Consider the following 17,799-nt stretch of genomic DNA (forward strand, 5'->3'; position numbering starts at 1 on the left):
TCAGCAGGTCAGCACGAGTCAGGAGGACCCGGGTTCTAAATCCCTGCTCCACCCCTGTCTGCTGTGTGACCTTGGGCCAGCCACTTAACTTCTCTGTGCCTCCCTTATCTCATCTGTAAAATGGGGATTTAGACTGTGAGGCCCAGGTGAGTCAGGGACTGGGTCCAACCTGATTAGCTTGTGTCTACCCCAGCGCTCAATACAGTGCCTGGTACATAGTAAGCACTTAACAAATACCGTAATTATTATTATTATCATTACCTCACCCGGTAAATGGGGATTAAGACCGAGGCCCCACGTGAGACATGGATGGTGTCCAACCTGATGAACATGTATCTACGCCAGCCCTTAGTGCAGTGCCTGGCACATAGTAAGCGCTTAACGTTCATTCATTCATTCAATAGTATTTATTGAGCTCTTACTACGTGCAGAGCACTGTACTAAGCGCTTGGAATGTACAAATCGGCAACAGATAGAGACGATCCCTGCCCGGTGACGGGCTCACGGTCTAATCGGGCGAGACAGATGGCAGAGCAGAACAGAACGAAACAGAAACAAGACAACATTATCATGATAAATAGATTCAAGGGGATGGACACCTCATTAACAAAAAAAAACAAAACAGGTTTTCCTGCTCCTGCAGCTTGGGGAGGGACTGTTCTAAGCACTGGGGTAGGATACAAGTTATTCAGATTGGACATAGTCCCTGCCCCACATGGGGCTCACACTCTTATCCCCTTCTTGACCGTAAGGTCGTTAGAAGCAGAGAATATGTCTTTTTATTGTTGTATTGTTTTCTTTGTTCTCTCCCAAGAGCTTAGTACAGTGCTTTGCCCACATTAAGCACTCAAGAAATACGTTTGAATGAATAATAATTGTGGTATTTGTTAAGTGCTTACTATGTGCCAGGCACTGTACTAAGCAGTGGGGTAGAGCTCTTACTCTGTGCAAGTCACTTAACTTCTCTGTGCCTCAGTTCCCTCGTCTGTAAAGTGGGAGTAAAATTGTGAGCCCCATGTGGGACAACCTGATTACCTTGTATCTACACAGTACTTGGCACATAGTAAGTGCTTACAAATACCATTATTGTTATTATTATTATTATTATTGTCTGGGGTCTCTACCCCAGCGCTGAGAGAAGCAGCATGGCTCAGTGGAAAGAGGCCAGGCTTGGGAGTCAGAGGTCATGGATTTGAATTCCAGGTCTGCCACTTGTCAGCTGTCACTTCACTTCTCTGTGCCTAGGTTCCCTCATCTGTAAAATGGGGATTAAGACTGTGAGCCCTACGTGGGACAAGCTGATGACCCTGTATCTACCCCAGCGCTTAGAACAGTGCTCTGTACATAGTAAGCGCTTAACAAATGCCAACATTATTATCACAATGCCTGGCACATAGTAAGCACTTAACAAGTACCATGATCTTTATTACAAGTTTATCAGGTTGGACACAGTCCCTGTCCCACATGGAGCTCACAGTCTCAACCCCCATTTTATAGATGGGGTAACCGAGGCACAGAGAAATGAAGTGACTTGCTCAAGGTCACACAGCAGACAAATGGCGGAGCCAGAATTAGAAAACATGACCTTCTAACTCCCAGGCCTGGGTTCTCACCAATACACCACGCTGCTTCTCTAATGAGTGAGGGTCCAACTGCAGCAGCCGCCCCCGGTATGTCCCTTGCCCTCGCCTTCACCCTCGCCTGCCTGTGGCTGCCAGCTCACCAGGACCCTGGGGACCGCATCTGTCCCGGAGCGGCAGGATGGCACACGCCACGTCTGGCCCGAGCCCTCCCAGAGCCACCAGAACCTTGGCCCAGAATAGCAGAACAGGAAAGGCGAGCAGTAAATCCCTTCCGTCCAAACCCCGCGTCCGCTTGGTGACCCCGGGCAAATCACTTTACTTCTCTGTGCTTCGATTCCCTCATCTGTAATATTCAGTCCTTCATTTAGTCATTCGTTCACTCAATTTGTATTTATTGAGCGCTTCCAGTGTGCCGAGAACTGTACTAAGCACTTGGGAGAGAACAATACAGTGAGAAACAGACACGTTCCCTGCCCCCTTTGAGTTTATAGTCTAGAAGGGGATAAGACTGTGAGCCCCATGTGGGACAGGGACTGTGTCCAACCTGATTACCTTGTATCTACCCCAGTGCTTGACACATAGTAAGCACTTAACAAGTATCATAATAATAATTATTATCCATGTTGAAATCATGTACATTTTGAGGTATGCAGAATTTCAGTGCTTCAAACGTTCAGAATAGAAAGTTCTCACAACCAAGGGAACATTGAGAAGCAGAGTGGCTCAGTGGAAAGAGCATGGGCTTAGGACTCAGGGGTCATGGGGTCTAATCCTGGCTCCTCCACCTGTCAGCTATGTGACTTTGGGCAAGTCACTTAACTTCTCAGTGCCTCAGTTACCTCATCTGTAAAATGGGAATTAAGACTGTGAGCCTCACGCGGGACAACCTGATTACCCTGTATCTACCCCAGGCTTAGAACAGTGCTCGGCACATAGTAAGCGCTTAACAAATACCAACATTATTATTATTATCTACTATGTGCCCAACACTGTGTTAAAAGCTGGGGTTGATACACAATAATATCAGACAGCATCTGGTGCCATATCAATTGATCACATTTATTGAGCTCTTACTCTGCCCTGAGCACTATACTAAACATTCAGTGCTTAGAACCGTGCTTGGCACATAGTAAGCACTTAACAAATGCCATTATTATTATTTGGGAGCGTACAGTAAAGTTTGTTATTGTTTCAGGAGAGCTGTCAGTACTGCACAGGGTCAGAGCAGCTAAAAACAAAACCTTTCTTATAGAAAGCCATTTGAGTGGTCACTCTGAGGGATTCTATGCTAGAAGCTCTGTAGTGGGAGGAGAGATAAATATATCAATCGATGTTTTTAAATGATATTTGTTAAGCGCTTACTATGTGCCAGACACTACTCCAAGTGCAGGGATAGATACAAACTGATCAGGTCGGACACAGTCTTAACCCTCATTTTACAGATGAGGTAACTGAGGCACAGTGAGGTTAAGTGATGTGCTGAAGGTCACCCAGCGAGAAAGTGGCAGAAGCAGGATTAGAACCCAGGTCCTTCTGACATCCAGGTCCGTGCTCCTTCAGTAGGCCATGCTGTTTTTCTTGAGTACTTTGTGTTAGAGACCCATATGGGACGTGGACTGTGTCCAACCTGATTTTTTTTTTTATCTTTTACCCTAGAATTTAGTACAGTGCCTAGCACAGGGTAAGTGCTTAATAAATACTATAAAAAGCAAAGAAACACAAAAACACTGTCCTAAGTGGGTGGGAGAGTACAATAGAGCAAATAAATATGAGCCCTGCTTTAAAGGAGCTTACAATCTCGTGGGGGAGACCAACCCTAAAATAAATTACAGGTGGCAAAAGAATAAGGATATTACACTCTAAGCTTGTGGGCAGGTAATATTTCTAGTGTTACACTGTATTCTCCCGAGTGCTTAGTACAGTGCTCTGCACACAGTAAGTGGTCAATAAATATGATTGAATGAATGAATAATATTATCGCTAGATTGTAAGCTTCTTGTAGGCAGGTAATGTGTCTGCCAACTGTGTTATACTGTAATTTCCCAAGAGCTTAGTACTGTGGTCTGCATAGGTAAGCGCTTGATAAATATGATTGATATTGATATGATTGATATGATTGATATATGATTGAGTGATATGTACCTTTACTTATTTATACCAGTATCTGGGCCCCCCACCCACCCTAAGTCTGTAATCTCATTGTGGGCAGGGAATGCATATGAATATTGTTGTATTCCACTCTCCCAAGTGCTTAGTACAGTGCTCTGCACATAGTAAGCACTCAATAAATGTGGTTGAGTGATATATAACTTTATCTTTATTAATGTCTGTCTCCCCCGCTCCCCTAGACTTGTAAGCTCATTGTGGGCAGGGAATGTGTATGAATATTGTTGTATTGTAGTCTCCCAAGTGCTTAGTAAGTGCTCTGCACGCGGTAAGCGCTCAATAAATACGATTGAGTGATATGTTCCTACGTGCTGTGGGAGGGAAGGGGGGTGATAAGTATCTAAGTTCTTGGGGCAGACACAAGTGTAGGGCTGAGGCAGCATTGAGTGGAAATAGAGCAGGTTTCCTGGAGGAGATACGATCTTAGAGGGGCTTTCAAGATGGGGAGAACGGTATCAAGGGGGAGGTAGTTCGAGGCAGGAGGGGGGAAGTTGACAAGGGGTCATTGGTGAGAGAGGAGAGATTGAAGCACTTGGTTGGACTGGGAGAGGAGCCAGCCTAGGTAGAGGAGACAGCCAAATCCATTCATTCATTCAGTAGTATTTATTGAGCGCTTACTATGTGCAGAGCACTGTACTAAGCGCTTGGAATGTACAGCTCGGCACCAGATAGAGACAATCCCTGCCAAATGAATCCTCGAAGAGGAAGGTGAGTTTCTGTTCATTCTTCCATTCATTTATTCAATCGATCGTATTTATTGAGCGCTTACTGGGTGTAAAGCACCGTACTAAGCACTTGGGAAAGTACAGTATAACCCAGTAAGCAGAAACATTCCCTGCCCACAACAACCTTACGGACAACATGTTTAACATATGGGAGTGGGGAGATAGTATGCAGAATGATGTTTTAGAGAAATGCAAGAATCCAGGATGGAAATAAAGGAGCACCTTTCCAGGGACTGGGTTATGTTAATGTCTGTCTCCCCCGCTGGAGTGTAAGCCCGTTGTGGGCAGGGTCTGTGTCCACCAATTCTGTTGTATTTTACTCTCCCAGGCTCTTAGTACTGTGCTCTGCACATTGTTGTTGTTGTCTTATGCTGGTGAGTCGTGTCCAACCCATAGCGATGCCACGGACACATCTCTCCCAGAACGCCCTACCTCCACCTGCAATTGATCCGGTAATGGATCCAGAGCGTTTTTTTGGTAAAAATCCGGAAGCGGGTTATCACGGCCCCCTTCCGCCCAGTAAACCTGAATCTCTGCCCTCGACTCTCTCCCGTGTCGCTGCCGCCCAGCACGGGTGAGCTTTGACTTGTAGCAGATGACCTTCCCCTCGCTAGCCACTGCCCAAGCTAGGAATGGAACGGACAGGCCTCTGCTTGACTCTCCCTCCCGTAGCCTAGACTGGTAGAGTCCTGGAAACTCTCCAGGTGCAACCCTGAGTGTTGAGCTCAGCACAGAGTAAGAGCTAAATAAATACCATTGATGATGATGATGATAATGACCGGGCAAACCAAGCAAGTCAACAGTTGTATAAATAACCTACATCCTGCTTGAGTAAAGGTTAAACAATCAGAGTTTACCTAAAGGAGTTGGGTCAGAACAGCTGATATAATCTGACAAGTAAAGCTAGGAGGACTAACTTGGGCCTGGGAGTCAGAAAAACCTGTCTGCTGTGTGACCTTGGGCAAGTCACTTCACTTCTCTGGGCCTCAGTTGTCTCATCTGTAAAATGGGGGTTAAGACTGTGAGCCCCATGGGGGACAGGGACTGTGGTCCAAGTGGATTAGTTTGTATCTACTCCAGCATTTCGTGCAGTGCCTGGCACACGGTAAACGCTTAACTAAACAAATATCCTTCAAAAAAAACAGGGGTAGCCTAGCCTTCCCTGACTAAGCCCGCCTTTCCTCTTCTCCCACTCCCTTCTGCGTCACCCTGACTTGCTTCCTTTATTCATCCCTCCTACCGCCCCCACGACACTTATGCACTTATCTGTAATTTATTTATTTATTTATATTAATGTCAGTCTCCCCCTCTAGACCGTAAGCCCTTTGCAGACAGGGGATGTGTTTTTTAATTGTTATATTGTACTCTCCCGATTGCTCAGTACAGTGCTCTCCACACAGTAAGCGCTCAATAAATACGACTGACTGACTGATAGAGTCCAGTCCTGGGAGACAGAAGACTCTGGGTTCTAATTCCGGCTCCACCGCTTGTCTGCCGTGTGACCTTGGACAAGTCACTTCACCTCTCTGTTCCTCAGTTACCTCATCTGTAAAATGGGGAGGATGACGGTTTGCCCCACAGGGACTTTGTCCAACCCGATTTGCTTGTATCCACCCCAGCACTTAGTACAGAGCCTGACATATAATAAGCACTTAACAGCATCCCCGTTCCCTCTGCTCCTCCTCCCCTCCCCATTCTTCCCTCTCCTGCCCTCTGCTCTTCCCTCTTCCCCTCCCCTCAGCACTGTGCATATTTGTATATATTATTTATTACCCTATTTATTTTGATAATGATGTGTTTATCTCTATGATTCTATTTATCTTGATGTTGTTTTGTTTAGTTTTGTTCTGTTTTGCTTTGCTGTCTGTCTCCCCCATTTAGACTGTGAGTCTGTTATTGGGCAGGGAGCAGGGACTGTCTCTATCTGTTGCCCAATTGTATATTCCAAGCGCTTCGTGCAGTGCTCTGCACATAGTGAGCGCTCAATAAATACTATTGCATGAAATACCAGAAAAAAATATGCAGGCCAGTAAGCAAAGCAGCCACTTCGTTGAAGGAAGTCAGACCTAAGGAAAAATCTCACCCCATCAGTCTCTCCGGGGTGATTTTCCCCAGGTGTCACTAGCGGGGCCACCCAGGACCTGGCTCGGGGGGGGTGGGGCTAGGGGCTGGGATGGTGGGGGGGTCAGATATCCATGGTAGGTGGGCTTCTCTATCCAACGTGGCTAGCGGTCCACAGTCCGGGGCCTGAGGGGAGGCAGAAAAGAAGCAGGCAGGGCCTCTTTCCACCAGGCTCTTCCGCCTCTGGGGAGAATTATGGGCCTTGCCAGACAGTTTATGGAAATGGATTGAGCTCTGAGGAGCTGTTTGATGAGAAACAGATGACTCCTTTCTGGCTGATGCCTTGTCTTCCAATCCTCTACCCCTGCTCCCGCTTCCCTTCAAAGCACACCCTTCCCCAGCCCTTGGGCGGATCTGTGGATGTGAAACTACTGGCTAATGCCTGCTGATTCTTCCCCTGCTCCTACTCTTTATCAGTGATTTTGGTCGTTCTTTCATTCATTCAATCGTATTTGTTGAGCGCTTACTGTGTGCAGAGCACGGTACTAAGCGCTTGGGAAAGTACAATGCAACAATAAACAGTGACCATCCCTGCCCACAAAGAGCTCGCCGTCTACAGACGGGGAGACAGACATCAATACAAATAAACAGACAGCGATATAAATAAATCAAATTACAGATATATACATAAGTGCTGTGGGGGCCGTGTGTGTATGGGGAGAGCAAAGGGAGCAAGTCAGAGCGACGCAGAAGGGAGTGGGAGTTGAGGAAAAGTGGGGTTAGTCACGGAAGGCCCCTTGGAGGAGATGTGTCTTCAGTAAGGCTTTGAAGGCAGTGGGAGTAATTTTCTGGTGGATTTGAGGAGGGAGGACCTTCCAGGCTAGAGGCAGGACGTGGGCCAGGGGTGGGCAGCAAGACAGCCGAGACAGTGAGAAGGTTCGCACCAGAGGAGCCAAGTGTGTGGGTTGGGTTGTAGAAGGAGAGAAGCGAAGTGAGGGAGGAGGGGGCATGAAACTGAGAGTGCTTTAAAGCCAATGGTGAGGAGTTTTTGCTTTATACGGAGGTGGATAGACAAACCCTGGAGATTTTTGAGGAGGGGGGTGACATCCATCAGTCTCCCCTCTTAGTCTGTGAGTTCCCTGAGGGCAGGGAGGACGGGCCTTGTAGAATTTTTTCCCTAAGCAGGCGCTCAGTAAGTATTACCGCTTGCTTGATGGACACTCCTACCCCAGGCAGAACCAGCCAGGAGCTGGGATGAGGACCTGATCCAGAAATCAAAATAGAGCTCGTTGTGGGCAGGGAACGTGTCTTCCGATTCTGTTATATTGTACTCTCCCAAGCACTTAGTAAGTGCTTTACACACGGTAAGTGCTCAATAAATGCGACTGAATGAATGAAGTAGGCTTTTAATAAATATGATTGATTGACTAATAGGAAGTGGGCCCCAAAGGGAACTGGGGTCGCTATGTTCCAGGACCAATCTCAGCAATTCCTTGGTCTACTTGTGTCTTGGGGCCCCATAAAACCCCAGGGATGAATAAAACAGTCACTCTCCCCATCTTCAAAGCTTTATTGAAGGCACACCTTCTCCAGGAAGCCTTCCCAGACTAAGTACCCCTTTCTACTTCTCCCACTCCCTTCTGTGTCGTTGTGGGCAGGGAATGTCTCTGTCTATTGTTGTATCGTACTCTCCCAAGTGCTTGGTGCAGTTCTCTGCACACAGTAAACGCTCATTAAATATGATTGAATGAATGAATGAGCCATCAAGCTGAGGAGCCACAAGCTGGGGAATCCTCGGGGTGGGGGGGATTTAAGGGGTCTCCTTTAAGGGGTGAAGGGGGCACTCATGGGGGGGGGATGCCAAGCTGAGGGAGGTTAGAGACCCCAAACCAAATCCCCATGCCACAAGATGCTACCGCACTGGGGCTTGCATGAACTGTAGCCCCCTCCCCTGTACCCCATCCTGGCCTCCTCCTTGTCCCACCCACACACACCCTCACCTCCGCGGCCTGTATTTACCTGGGACCTACCAGTCCTGGGCTTCCATTGTGGAGGAATGTGTCAGCGGTGTGGGGGAGGTAATTCCCAGGCAGCCTGCAAGGGAACAGGGGAGGATGCTCCCGGGAGGAGAAGGGGATGAGAGAGAGCTTCAAGAAGGGGGTCGACACCTGCCAGGGTGGAGGGCACCGTTCTCCCCCTTGCCTGTGCCACCCCTGGCATTCCCTCTTTGCCGGTCTCCGGCACCAATCCTCGTCCAATTCAGCCACAGGCAGGTCCCACGGGGTGCAGACCAGGGTTCTAATCCTCTGGACCGTAAGCTCGTCCTGTAGACCGTAAGCTTGTGGTGAGAGGGGAATGCGTCTGTTCTACTGTGGTGTTGTACTCTCCACAGCACTAGTACAATGCTGTGCACCCAGTAAGCGCACAGTAAATAAGATTGACTGACCAATCCCGGCTCCACCACTTGTCGGCTCTGTGACCTTGGTTAAGTGGCTTGATTTCTCTGGGCCTCAGTTACCTCATCGGTAAAATGGGGATTGAGACTGTGAGCCCCAAGTGGGACATGGACTGCATCTAACCTGATTAGCTTGTATTCATTCATTTGTTCATTCATTCAATCTTGTACTAAAGACTTGGGAGAGTACAGTATTAACAATAAACAGACACATTCTCTGCCCGCAACGAGCTTACTGTCTAGACAGGACCTGGGTTCTAATTCCTTCACTGGCACTTGCCTGCTGTGCGATCTAGAGGATATCAATTCACTTCCCTGGGCCTCAGTTTCCGCACCTGTGAAATTCCCGCTCTCCCTCCCCCATCAACCCCTTGTGGAACAGGGAACGGTGTACGTACAGGGAATGCGTCTACCAGCTCTATCATATTGTACTCTCCCAAGTGCTTATGTCAGTACTCTGCAATCAGTAAGCATCCGATAAATATGATTGATTGATTCCTCCTCGGGACTTAGCACACAGTACGCGCTTACCAGATGCTACTATCGTCATTATTAGCCACCCCAAACTACTCCACTTTCTCGTTGGCCAGGGGTCCGCTCCAGGATTTCCGATGATGCTTTTAACTTATTGAGTAGCATGCGTTCCTCTGTGGATTAGATGTGTGTTCTGAATCCAGCTTCCAGATTCTTCTTGCCAAGGACTTTCCCGTTGCTCAATCTCTTCCCCCTCTGGAATTCCCTTTGTCCTCAAATCCTCAAATCCGCCAAGCAAACAGCATTCCTCCCTACCTTCAAAGCCCTCCTCAAAACCCACCTCTTCCTGGAGGCACATTCCCTCACCCACCCCCCACCTCCCTGGTTGTGTCTGTCTACCCTTGATGTGCTTATCGTTCTTTATTCCAGTTTTAGTCTTTTTTTATGGTATTTATTAAGTGCTTACAATGTGCCAGGCACCGTACAGAGCGCTGGAGTAGATAATAATAATAATCGTGGTATCTATTAAGCGCTTACTATGTGCCAAGCACTGCACTAAGCACTGGAGTAGATACAAGCTAATCAGGTTGGACACGGTCCACATCCCACTTGGGGCTCCCGGTCTTCATCCCCGTTTTACAGATGAGGTCACTGAGACACAGCGAAGTTAAGTGATGTGCCCAAGGTCACACAGCAGACAAGTGGCAGAACTAGGATTAGAACTCAGGGCCTTCTGACTCTCAGGCCCCTGCTCTAGCCACTAGACAATGCGGCTTCACTCTCATTTTGCTTTTGTTGACCGTGTTTTCTCTCTTGATGATAATATGATGATAACTGTGGTACTTGTTAAGCTCTTACTATTTGCCCAGCATTGAAATAAGCGCTGGTGTAGAGACCTCAGATAACAATAATGATGATAATGATATAATGGTATTTGTTAAGCGCTTACTGTGTGCCAAGCACTGTGTCGATACAAGGTAATCAGGTTGTCTCACATGGGCCTCACAGTTTTAATCCCTCTTTTACAGATGAGGGAACTGAGGCACAAAGAAGTGAAGTGACTTGCCCAAGGTCACACAGCAGACAAGTGATGGAGCCGGGATTAGGACCCATGACCTCTGACTCCCAAGCCCAGGCTCTTTCCACTAAGCCACACTGCTTCTCATTGCCATACTGCTTCACATCACGATCACAGTGTTTTATTCATTAAGTCAGTCATTCAATCATATTTATTGAGCACTTGCCGGTGCAGAGCACTGTACTAAGCGCTTGGGAGAGTACAATATAGCAGGGATGGTAGACGCATTCTCTGCCCACAAGGAGCTTTCAGTCCAGAGGGGGGGAACTTGCGATCTAACTTCCATTACATGCGTGCAGTCTGTTTCTATAAGCTCCTTGAATCCATCCACCTTGTCTTTGATTTTTATTATGTGCTCCTAAGCACCCGGCTCATTGCTCTGCCCCCAAGAGGCACCAGGACCATGTCCTGCGCTCGGTAGGCACTTAGTGAATCTTGAGGATGTTGACGATGAACGACGACCACTCATTCATTCATTCGATCGTATTTATTGAGCGCTTACTGTGTGCAGAGCACCATACTAAGCGCTTGGGAGAGGACAAGACAACAACAGACAGACACATTCCCTACTGACAACCCGCTCATAGACTAGAGGATGATGAAGGTGATGCATATAAGCGCTTAATACAGTGCTCTGTAAACAGTAATTTCTCAGTAAATACAATGGAATAATTTAAAACATTTCCATTTCTGAGCTGAAAGAATGGAAGGCACTGATGATTTATAATCCTATCAAAGAATCTCCAGTGGTCATCCATCCATCTCTGCATCCAACAGAAACTCCTCACCACGGCTTTTAAGGCAATGAGTTAATTTGCCCTCTCCTACCTCACCTCGCTACTCTCCTACTACAACCCAGCCCGCTCACTTTGCTCCTCTAATGCCAACCTTCTGACCGGACCTCCATCTCGCCTATCTCCCCATCCACCTCTCCCCCAGGTCCTCTCTCCCCCTTCATGTCTGACAGACTCCCCCCCTGTTAAAATCACATTTCCTCCTAGAAGCCTCCTCTGACTAACCCCTTATTTCTCCACCTTATTCACCCTCCCTTCTGGGTCAACCGGGCACTGGGTCTGTACCCTTTCAACACTTTGATACTCTCCCCAGCCCCACAGCTCTTCCGTCCATATCAATCAGTTGTATTTATTGAGCATTTATTATGTGTAGAGCACCCTATTAAGCGCTTGGGAGAGTGTAATACTACAGAATTAGCATTCATTCAATTGTATTTATTGAACGCTTACTGTGTGCAGAGCACTGTACTAAGCACTTGGGAAAGTATAATATAGCAATAAGCAGACACATTTCCTGCCCACAGTGAGCTTCCAGACTGTAAGCTCCCTTAGTCTACTCTCCTTTTAGCCTGATAGCCTACTATTTCCCCTATCTTTAATTCATTTTAATATCTGTCTCCCCACTTGCTCATAAGCTCCTTGAGTGTAGGGCATGACTAGTAACTCTATTGTATTGTAATAATAATAATTATGGTATTTATTAAGTGCTTGCTATGTGCCAGTCACCGTCCTGAGCGCTGGGGTAAATACAAGGAAATCAAGTTGTCCCTCGTGGGGCTCACAGTCTTAATCCCCGTTTTTACTGATGAGGTAACTGAGGCCCAGGGAAGTTAAGAGGCTGGCCCAAGGTCACACAGCAGACAAATGGTGGAGCCAGGATTAGAACCCACGACCTCTGACTCCCAAGCCGATGCTCTTGCACACAGAAAACATTCAATGAATAATAATAATGACAACTGTGATATTTGTTAAGCGCTCACCATGTGCCAAGCACTGTTTTAAGCTCTGGGGTAGATGCAAGGTAATCTACCAGGTCGGACCCAGTCCCTGTCCCACATGGGGCTCACAGTCTTTAAATATCTTTATATAAACGAATGGCACTGATGGATTGACTGATCGATTTGTAACGTCTTCACCTTCCCAACTCTCAGTCAGTCCATTGTATTGATTGAGCGCTTACCGTGTGCAGAGCACTGAACTAAGTGATTGGGATGGTACAATATAACAATAAACAGACACATTCCCTGCCCACATTGAGCTTACAGTCTAGAGGGGGAGACAGACATTCATAAAAATAAATAAATGACAGATATGGACATAACTACTATGGGGCTGGGAGTGGGAGGTGAATAAAAGGAGCAAGTCAGGGTGATGCAGAAGGGAGTGGGAGAAGAGGAAAGAAGGGCTTAGTCAGGGAAGGCCTCTTGGAGGAGATGGGCTTTCAATAAGGCTTCGAAGCAGGGGAGAGTCATCATCTGTGGGATTTGAGGAGGGAGGACGTTCGAGGCCAGAGGCAGGACGTGGGCGAGAAGTCAGTGGTGAGATAAACAAGATCGAGGTGGCGTGAGAAGGTTAGCATTAGAGGACCGAAATGTGTGGGTTGGGTTGTAGTAATAGGAGAGTAGCGAGGTGAGGTAGGAGGGGGCAAGGGGATTGAATGCGCTCAGCAGGAGGAGTCCTCCTTTGGGCAGTGGGATCCAGAGACCTTTAGAAGGAAGACACCTCCCCACACTGGGCCTGGTTTGGGAGAGAGCATGGAGGAGCCAGTTAGCCTGCTGGGCTATCTTTGGACCTGTACTAGTAGCCAGAGAAGGCTCTAGGGAGTGTGGCTGAGGTGCAAGAGAAGTGATAAAAGGAAGGAAACTGTGTTTTTGTTTTGTTTTGTCAGTCCACCATATTTATTGAGTGCTTACCGTGGGCAGAACACTGTATAGAGCGCTTGGGAGAGTACGATAGAACAATATAACATATTCCCTGCCCACAGTGAGCTTACAATCTTGAGGGGGAGGCAGACATCAATTGTTTTTGTATTTGTTAAGCACATACTATGAGCCGGCGAGTGTACTAAGCGCTGGGGTAGATATAAAATAATCGGGTTGGACGCATTCCCCACCCCACAAAGTGCTCACAGTCTTAATCCCCATTTTACAGCTGAAGGAATTGTGGCCCAGAGAAGTTAAGTGACTGGCCCAAGGTCACACAGCAGATATGTGGCAGAGCCGGAGCATTGTTTATTGTTACGCTGCCTCTCCCCCTCTGGTTTTTCCTCAGTTCCCAAGGCCCAGCAGTCCCACCAAGGATGACCAAACGGGGAAAGGGGAGTGGGGAAGACCATCAAGATCCTTAGGAATCCTTGGGAGAGGGCGGGAGGAACTGACGGAGAGATATCTTTCCCCTGGACAATTGACAGGTGTCCTGCAGTTCAAGGAGAAGGAGAATGATAATAATAATAATAATTACAATTTGTAAGTGGTGCTTACTATGTGCCAAGCTCTGTTCTAAGCACTGGGTTAGATTCAAGCCAATACACAGTCCCTGTCCCATGTGGGGCTCACAGTCTTAATCCCCATTTTACAGATGAGATAACTGAAGCACAGAGAAGTGAAGTTCATTCAATCGTATTTATTGAGCGCTTACTATTTGCAGAGCGCAGAAGTGACTTGCCTAAGGTTACCCAGTAGACAAGTGGCGGAGCTGGGATTAGAACCCATGTCCTTCTGACTCCTAGGCCCGTGCGCTAACCACTAGGACAGACTGCTGGGGCTAGGAACAGACACAGCTCTGCATCTGTCTCCCTGGTTTGCTCTTCTCCCATTGGCTTTCTGGGTCCCTCCCCTCCCTTCATGGGATTGACCCGGCTGTTTCCCGCCACACTCGCTGACTCCCTCCTCAATCAACTCATCAATCAATGGTATTTATTGTCTTATTTCTTTTATGACGTTTCTTAAGCACTTACTATGTGCAAGGCATCATACAAAGTGTGGTGATAGAGATAAGGTAATCAAGTCCATGTCCTACGTGGAGCTCACAGTCTTAATTCCCATTTTACAGATGAGGCAACTGAGGCCCAGAGAAGTTAAGTCACTTGCCCAAGATCACATAGCGGACGCGTGGCGGAGCCGGGATTGGGAGGGTCTGTCCAACCACAGATGCCCAGTTGGGCAAAGAGTTAGTCTGGCAGTGAACCGTGAACAGTCTGTCAGTGAACTGTGTTTATCGAACGCTTACTCTGTGCAGAGCACTGTATTAAGCATTTGGGAAAATACAATAAAACAATGAACAGACACATTCCCTGCCCACAACGAGCTTATAGTCTAGATGGAGTGACAGACATTAATAGAAATAAAGAAATGACACATATGGGCATAAGTGTGTGGGGCTGGGAGGAGGGATGAATAAAGGAAGCAAGTCAGGGCGATGCAGAAGGGAGAGGGAGAAGAGGAAAGGTGGGGAGCTTAGCAGGGAAGGCCTCTCGGAGGAGATGTGCCTTCGGTAAGGCTCTGACGGTGGGGAGAGGAGTCGTCTGTCGGATATGAAGGGGGAGGGCGTTCCAGGCCAGAGGCAGGACGTGGGTGAGAGGTCGGTGTGGTGAGATAGAGGAGATGAGGTAGAGCGAGCAGATTAGCACTAGAGGAGGGAAGCGTGCAGGCTGGGTTGTAGTAGGAGAGTAGCGAGGTGAGGTGCTGCTGGGGTGGAGGTTGAAGAAGGCCTGCAGAGGCTAGAATCGGTCAAGAATGGATCCCAGTGGAGAGCAGCCTTGCAGGCTCTGGGCTCTGAAACCAAGGTGTCCCTCTTTGGGGACTGGTGGAATTCACAGGGGACAGGTGGAAAGTAACAGAGACTCAGCCTTACTGAAGGCCCATCTCCTCCAAGAGGCCTTCCCTGACTAAGCCCTCCTTTCCTCTTCTCCCTCTGCCTTCTGCGTCGCCCGACTTGCTCCCTTTATTCATGCCCCCTCCCAGGCCCACAGCACTTTTATACATCTCCCTAATTTATTTATATTATTAGTTTCTGCTCTTCTTCTGGACTGTAAACTCACTGTTGGCCAGGAATATGTCTGCAGTATTGTAAGCAGCGTGGCTTAGTGGAAAGAGCATGGGCTTGGGAGTCAGAGGTCATGGGTTCTAATCCCAGGTCTGCCACTTGTCAGCTCTGTGACTCTGAGCAACTCACTTAACTAATCTGTGCCTCAGTTACCTCCTCTGTAAAAAGGGGATTAAGACTGTGAGCCCCACATGGGACAACCTGATCATCTTGTGTCTACCCCAGTGCTTAGAACAGTGCTTGACACATAGTAAGCACTTAACAAATCCCATCATTATCATTATTATTATTATTCATTCAAAAGTATTTATTGAGCACTTACTATGTGCAGAGCACTGTACTAAGCGCTTGGAATGTACAATTCAGCATTATCCTAAGCGCTTAGTGCAGAGCTGTGCACAGAGCAAGCGCTCAATATATACAACTGAAAGACTGACTTAGCCTGTAGACTGGATAGAGATAAGGGAAGTAGCAAGTCTTAGTGGATAGAGCACAGGCCTGGGAATCAGAGGACATGGATTCTAATCCCGGCCTCACCACGTCTGCTTAGCTCGTTGTGAGTAGAGAATGTGTCTACTGTACTCTCCCAGATCTCCTTTCCTCCTCTCTCTCCCCGCTCCAGTCTATTCTTCACTCCGCTGCCCGGCTCATCTTCCCGCAGAAACGCTCTGGGCGTGTCACTCCCCTTCTTAAACACCTCCAGTGGTTGCCTATCGACCTCTGCTCCAAACAAAAATTCCTCACTCTAGGCTTCGAGGCTCTCCGTCACCTTGCCCCTTCCTACCTCTCCTCCCTTCTCTCTTTCTACCACCCACCCCGCACGCTCCGCTCCTCCGCCGCCCACCTCCTCGCCGTCCCTCGGTCTCGCCTGTCCCGCCGTCGACCCCCGGGCCACGTCCTCCCCCCGCTCCCGGAACGCCCTCCCTCCTCACCTCCGCCAAACTGATTCTCTTCCCCTCTTCAAAACCCTACTTAAAACTCACCTCCTCCGAGAGGCCTTCCCAGACTGAGTTCCCCTTTTCCCTCTGCTCTCCCTAGCCCCCTTCACATCTCCGCAGCTAAGTCCTCTTCTCCCCCCTTTCCCTCTGCTCCTCCCCCTCTCCCGTCCCATCCCCTCAGCACTGTACTCGTCTGCTCAACTGTATATATCTTCATTACCCTATTTATTTGGTTAATGAGATGTACATCACCCTGATTCTATTTATTTGCTGTTGTTTTAATGAGATGTTCTTCCCCTTGATTCTATTTATTGCCATCGTTCTTGTCTGTATGTCTCCCCCAGTTAGACTGTAAGCCCATCAAAGGGCAGGGACTGTCTCTATCTGTTACCGATTTGTACATTCCAAACGCTTAGTACAGTGCTCTGCACATAGTAAGTGCTCAATAAATACTATTGAATGAATGAACAGTGCTCTGCACCTGGCAAGTGCTCAGTAAATACAATTGACTGACTGACCTTAGTCAAGTCACTTCACTTCCCCGGACCTCAGTTCCCTCATCTGTCAAAAGGGATGGAAACCATGAGACCCATATGGGACAGGGACTGTGTCCAACTCGATTTGCTTGCATCTACCTCAGCGCTTAGAACAGCGCTTGGCACATAGCAAGCGCTTAACAAATACCACAGTTATTATTCTTAAGAGGCCTTCACGGAGGCACTGAGGTTCGTAAGAACCGAGAGTCGACAGTTATTATTCTTAAGAGGCCTTCACGGAGGCACTGAGGTTCGTAAGAACCGAGAGTCGTCAGCTGGGGAGCCAGTCATGAAGGTTGAGTTCCATAATCTTGGACTCAGCAGGCTCTTCGGAAGGGGCAGCTTGGATTTATCAGTCTGGCATTTGCAGCCCACTAAAGCTGACCAGAATCTCTGGTGTTTACAGGACTCTCTCAGAACTCCCCAGGAGAGGAGCTAGGAGATAATTGAGCATAGCTATCTTTTGCTCACTGAGCCTGCCTGTAGCCCAGCTGAAGACTGGGGAGATTTTCTTGATAGGGAGAGCAATGCTTTGATTTAACTTCATGCCCACGGGCTAGGAGTTCTGGGGAAAGAATAAAATGGAGAGGTAGGATCATTGAGGAATAAGGCCCTCCCTTCTCCTGCTGGAAAACTCCAGGCCTGGGAGATGACCCGGAAAACAGTTTTCTGGGTGCTCGGTGGAGAAGAGGAGCCGACCAACCCACAGGCAGACACCAGAGTCCAGAATGTCAGCTCCTAGAAGCAGCGTGGCTCAATGGAAAGAGCACAGGCTTTGGAGTCAGAGGTCATGGGTTTGAATTCTGGCTCTGCCACTTAGCTGTGTGACCGTGGGCAAGTCACTTCACTTCTCTGTGCCTCAGTTCCCTCATCTGTAAAATGGGGATTAAGACTGTGAGCCCCACGTGGGACAACCTGATTCCCCTGTGTCTACCCCAGCGCTTA

This window comes from Ornithorhynchus anatinus, chromosome 1 (genome assembly GCF_004115215.2).
Source record: "Ornithorhynchus anatinus isolate Pmale09 chromosome 1, mOrnAna1.pri.v4, whole genome shotgun sequence".
NCBI classification, from domain to species: Eukaryota; Metazoa; Chordata; class Mammalia; order Monotremata; family Ornithorhynchidae; genus Ornithorhynchus; species Ornithorhynchus anatinus.